The following is a 6,236-nucleotide window of genomic DNA, read 5'->3' as shown; positions in this document are numbered from 1 at the left end:
ATTCTTCCTTTCTTTTGAAATGGCAACTGCAAGAAGGCATGCATAAAACACGTGCGTGTGCTTACATGCAGATGCTCTCAACAGCTGGACAAGGCCTCTGTGCAGGAGGGACAGCTGTTGGGTGGCTTGGAAGATATTTATCCTTTAGAAGAAACATCCGTGCCAGGAAACCTCTTTTGGGGTGAGCGGACTCTGCGCCTGGGGGGGTCAGGGTAAACTTTCTCAAATAGCAATACCAATAGCAGTAGACTTATATACCGCTTCATAGGGCTTTCAGCCCTCTCTAAGCAGTTTACAGAGAGTCAGCATATTGCCCCCAACAATCTGGGTCCTCATTTTACCCACCTCGGAAGGATGGAAGGCTGAGTCAACCCTGAGCCGGTGAGATTTGAACCGCTGAACTGCTGATCTAGCAGTAGCCTGCAGTGCTGCATTTAACCACTGCGCCACCTCGGCTCAAAAGCTGTTGGGTGGCTTGGAAGTGGCTGGAGGGATCCTCTGCTGGTGGCCTTGAGGGAAGAGACCTGATAATCCAGGATACCAACGTGGCAGAGAGACACGGCAGGGTTAATGCAGACAAGCGACTGCCTCCACTTCTCATTTTGTGTCCTTCGCCTTCTGCACAGTTGTCGTGTTTGGTTGCTCACAACAGGCCGTTTTGCTCTGAGGAGCGGTGGACACCCCAGAGTGGCCTTCAACACTCAGGTCCTTTTCCAGCTTCTGCTCTTGTTCTGTGTGGCCAGCAGAGTCTTTAGAGTCCCTGCTTCAAAAAGATGGTTTAATTTTGTCCAGGAGGAAAAAAATAGCTTGTACTAAGGAGCTAACCCAGGTACAGTAGGCTAAATAAGTATTTTGTCTGCAGTCAACAGGAAACTTCTTGTCCGGTGATTCCCCTCCCCCCTCTTAAGTAGCCAAAGGTTTTAAATAGTTTAAGTTAAACATGCCACCTTCCTGGTATTGCTCTCCTTCCAATTAACGTAGACTAACAACTTCATTAACTGTCCCTTCTCCTCTCTTCCTATCCCGCCTCCCTTGAAGTGACCTAAACTTCAGAATGCTCCTAAAGAGGCTTTCTGGTTAAATTAATTAATTTAATTAATGTCACCTGCAAATTTGATGAGTTCCCCATTTGTTCCCTCATCCAAATCATTGATGAAGATGTTGAAGAGTCCTGGGCCTAAAACAGAGCCTTGGGGGTCCCCCACTGCATCCCCCCCTCCATGTAGATGCAGTTCCATTGAGGACTACACGCTGAGTGCAGTTGGTCAGCCAGTTACGAATCCATCTGGTGGTGATGCTGTCCAACCCACATTCTTCTACTTTATCTAGTAGTAGGTTATGGTCTACCTTATCAAATGCCTTGCTGAAGTCCAAGTAAACTATATCGACGGCATTCCTCTGGTCCGCTAATTTTGTCCCTTTGTCAAAGAATGCAATAAGATTAGTCTGGCATGATCTGTTTTTGACAAACCCATGTTGGCTTTTGGCTATTACTTTGTTTACTTCTAGGTGTTCGCTAATTCGTTGCTTGATTATCTTTTCCAGAATCTTTCCTGGTATTGAGGTCAGGCTGATAGCTCTAAAGTTTCCTGGATCTGTTTTTTCCCCCTTTTTTTGAAAATGGGAACCACATCAGCTCTTTTCCAGTCCTCTGGCAGTTCCCCGGTGCTCCAGGATCTCTGAAAGATATAGTTCAGAGGTTCTGAGATCTCGTCTGCCAGTTCCTTCAGAACCCTGGGGTGTAATCCGTCCGGTCCTGGTGATTTGAATTCGTCTAGGGTAGACAGGTGCTCACTTACCGTTTTCTTCCCTATTTCAATTTGTGTTCCTAATCTGATTTTTGTGGTGCTGTTTTTGATAGGTTGGACTGTTTTATCCCTTTGTGTAAAGACAGATGCAAAAAATGAGTTAAGTAGTTCTGCTTTCTCCCTGTTGCTTGTCACCTTCTTGCCACTTTCTCCCAGCAACGGACCAATTGTTTCCTTAACCTTTTTCTTGTTTTTAACATGTTGGAAGAAGCTTTTTTTTGTTGTTATTTTTTACTTTTGTGGCAAGCCTTTCTTCATTGTGAGCCTTAGCTTTCCTCCCTTCATCTTTACAGGCTCGGGCTACTTGCTGATATTCTGCCCTTACTTACTGTTTCCTCACTTGTCCTCCTAGATTAGCACACAGCTCGTTTTGGGAATGTGCTTCGTGCCCTTCTGGGGTGGTTCTCCCAATCGCGTGATCCTTCTGCCTCCGATTTAACTCTTCATCCGTTCAGGCACCGACTGGAGCCTTTGATCAGGCCGGCGGCTGCTCTTCCTTAAGCAGGGAACCTACTTCATCTCATCGGCAACCAAGGAGGGAGCAATTGGATTAACCTCCTGGCTTCCAGCAAAGCAATTTTCTTTACTTTGGGAAGCTCAGTTGGCAGACATCACCGCCCCCCCCCCCCCCCACGTCCCCATTCTGTTCCTTAATCTGTTGGTGACCTAGCTGGCCCAGATCTTTCCATCGTTTCATGGGGTGGAGAGAAACATCCCCAGAAGGCCTGGCAGAAGCTGTGCTGCCTCCTATTAGACAATATCAAGGAGCAAGGTGTGGGGAAGACCACCTCCGTCTGAGGTCATGGAATGTGGAGCCCACCTGAAAGCGTATCAGGGTCCCAAATAGCATCCACATGTTGGCACATCTGGGAAAACCCGAATTTGAAAGCTTCCCGGTTTTCACCACCCAGTTGAAAGTTCAAGATCCTGCCCCCACACCCACAAGTCCATCCCATGGTCCAATCTCCCACTGCCATGTTGGCAGTTCGACCCATCCAGTTCCGGTCAGTTGCAGAGGTGCAGAGACCAAGGATGACCTTGGATTTCTGGAATGGAATGTTGTTATGGCTACCTATCATCTAATTGTATACAATCCCTCCTCCTGTTTTCCCACCATAGAAAACGCATAGCAGAGTAATAGAAAGTGTGGAAGGCCAAAGATCCAAAAGAAAAGATGGCTGCAGGCCTGACAAAGCCGAGGTGGCGCAGTGGTTAGGGTGCAGCACTGCAGGCTACTTCAGCTGACTGCTAGTTCTGCAGTTCGGCTGTTCAAATCTCACCGGCTCAGGGTTGACTCAGCCTTCCATCCTTCCGAGGTGGGTGAAATGAGGACCCGGATTGTTGTTGGGGGCGATAGGCTGACTCTGTAAACCGCTTAGAGAGGGCTGAAAGCCCTATGAAGCGGTATATAAGTCTAACTGCTATTGCTATTGCTATAAAGCAGCTATGCCTTAGTCTCTCTTTTTCATCTCATGTCCAGGAGAGAAACTGGTGGCCTGTGAACAGGATCTCTGCAATTCCTTTGCTCCTTTGGCTTCTCTGCTAGTTCAGGCAGGGCCCCTTCTGTGGCTCACTCACAAGCGTGTCTGGTCAGCCCCTTGGCCCACCCTGGATTACTGGCTGCTTCAAATCCTCCTGCTCTTGCCCCCATGCCAGGGATGCCAGGAGAACGGCCCCTTCGAGGCCGGAAGTTGTAGGTGTGTGGAAGATGTTCTGGCATTCCAGAACTCCCCATCCAGCCAAAGCTCTGACCCTGGCATTTTGCAAGCTCCTTTTCCATTGTGACTGACTGGATGTCCTGCAGTAATCGGAGGTTCTTGAGATATTCCAAAGCTGCCATTGTTATCCCCTCAACCCACCCATGTGGGAGGGTGGAGATTCATTCTCCAAGTTTTTGGGTTGGTTTCCCAACGTCTCATTACCAAGCTAGGTAATATCTTCAGCAGAATGTATGTGTCGGTGTTCTGCTTAGAAGGGCTTTGTGTGGTCAGTAGATCTTGTGATGGGAGGGTTACGTCAGGTGAGGGTCTTGCGATGGGTCTTATAAGCAGAATTTTATGTCCCCTTGGTAATAAAACATTCGGAAACCAACCCACAAGCTCGGAGAACGAACCTCCATCCTCATCCTCCACCTGAGCTACAGACCTTCTCCACTATCACAAACCATCCACATGTCTCAACAAAGCTATGGCATAAAACTCAAGACTTCCGTTTTTTTTTGAGGAAAAAAAACCGATTGTCACAATTCTTTTGGTAGGCAGAACATAATTGCTTGGAGATTAGCGGAGTGTAAAATAACCCGTGTGCCCTTTGCTGTTAAAATCTTCAGCCCTTCCCTCTGTTCGTGATCCTCTTAACCGGAGAGGAGCTGGAATTTCCTGAAGAGATGGGCGCGATAAACCGTGATGAGAACAGGAAGTTCCAGGCAGGTGAGGAAAATAGGTTATTCGAGGGAAGCTCTTGGCACTTCCTTTTGGGGAGATTCTTTTGCAGCTGGTGGCCACAAAAGAACTCGAGGGATCCGGTTTCTACGCCGACCTGGAAAAATGATCCGGTAGGTTGGCTTTCGTGGCCAAGAGAAGAATTGAGGCCGCTGGGGATTTCAACGAAAACATCTTTAAAATGGCCAACGTTGGTCGAGTTTATGCGCGCTCTCTCTCTGCCTCCGGAGTGGCCCTGCTCCTTAGCAGAAGACTCCCAAGCCAAGCCCCCCCCCCCTCTTCTGCCAGAACTTTGTTTCCAGCGTAAGATGGCCCCCATGTATTGTCTATTCCAGTGTTTCTCAACCTTAGCAACTTGAAGATGTCTGGACTTCAACTCCCAGAATTCCCCAGCCAGCGAATGCTGGCTGGGGAATTCTGGGAGTTGAAGTCTGGACATCTTCAAGTTGCCAAGGTTGAGAAACACTGTCCTAGACACTTCCCCATCTTCAAATTGACAAGGTTGAGAAACACTGGTCTATTCCTCTTTGGAATTAGCCCAGCAGAAAATTTAACGCTCTCCTGGTCTGTCTCGGTTGCTGCAGTGGTTAGCCTGTTCAAACTTTTGTTGTTCCTGAGTGGTGGTTTGGTTTTTTTTTGCCAAAATAGGTCGAGGTGCAATTACTTTATGGACCTCCCCCGTCTCCAGTTCCCCGTGGAGCACTCTTCCCTTCATTGTTAGCCCACCCTTAGCTAACAATTAAGTGAAAGCGCCCTAGTTGGGCCAGCCAAGCCAGAAAGCAGTGGAGGGCCTCTGCCCCATGGAGTCTGGCTCTGCCCTATAGGGAAGGAGGGGAGATGCGCTACTTGGGCATCCCCCAGGGCTGCCTTCCAAGGTTGGATGCCGTGAAGGGTTCCTTCCGGAGGGACCAAAGGACGTCCCCCCCACATCTCCCCAACTCTTGGGTCGCGCACAGCAGCCGTTCCCAGCCCTTCCTGGAAGGGGGGGGGGGCAATTTGGAGGAGATGAGCGGAGGGAGTGGCAGTGTCTGTGAGGGTGGAGCCAATTGGGTTTTCCGAGGCTGGGGCTCCCCCTGCTGAGTGAATCCTGACTTTTAACAAGGCCGTTGGGTGGCCGGGAGCCTCGGGGCTCCCCAGATCAGCTTCTATCGACCGAATCGCGTTTTCAGCTTTCTAAAAAAAACTTACACACCATTTGATGTTTCCCTGCTGCTACGAAACAGCAAAGAGACACGAACCAGGGGCCCTCCTCTCTCTCGCGGCCTTCCGAAAGTCTATTAAGACCTGGCTTTTCCGGCAGGCCTGGGGCTGTTGACCTCTTGAATGAGGTCCAGCCCCACTAAGGTTGAGTCCATGTTGCGTCTTTTTAACTTGCCTTCTCTTCTACTTTTTAAACTTTTTAGTGCTCTTTTAAATTGTTTTTATGTAAGCCGCCCGGAGTCCTTCGGGATTGGGCGGCATATAAATTTATTAAACATTAAACATTTTTTAAAAAAAAAACAATTGTGCATCAAAGACGGTTCAGAAATCTGTTTTGTCAGGAAATGAAACAATTTATTTGGAAAACAGTACAAATTCCCACACAGAGTTGTATTTTAAAATGAAAATCAAGTCCACAATCCAAGACTTTTACGGGGATAAAGAGGTCCTTATAAAACCTGTAACTTGGAAAAAAAATAAAATAAAGCACTGTTTTTGTTTTAAAGCCTACTTGACGTACTGAAATTAGAAATAATTTGCATAGCTTTAAACTCATTTCTCCTTCCTCCTTCTACACCCACAGAGACACGTGCCATTAATGCAACTCATGAGAATAATCTCACGGTGCTAAAATGGGACAATGTCAATGGAAAGTTTCATTTCTCATCCAACCCCTCCTGGTAACACTAATCATCTCTCCCCCCCCTTCTCTCTCTCTCTCTCTCTCTCTCTCTCTCGTGTGTGTGTATGAAAGTGCACACATGCAGAAAGAGTTTCTACTTGTGGC

Source organism: Thamnophis elegans, chromosome 14 (assembly GCF_009769535.1).
Source record: "Thamnophis elegans isolate rThaEle1 chromosome 14, rThaEle1.pri, whole genome shotgun sequence".
NCBI classification, from domain to species: domain Eukaryota; kingdom Metazoa; phylum Chordata; class Lepidosauria; order Squamata; family Colubridae; genus Thamnophis; species Thamnophis elegans.
The sequence above is the reverse complement of the archived record's forward strand: the minus strand, read 5'-3'. Positions refer to the sequence as shown.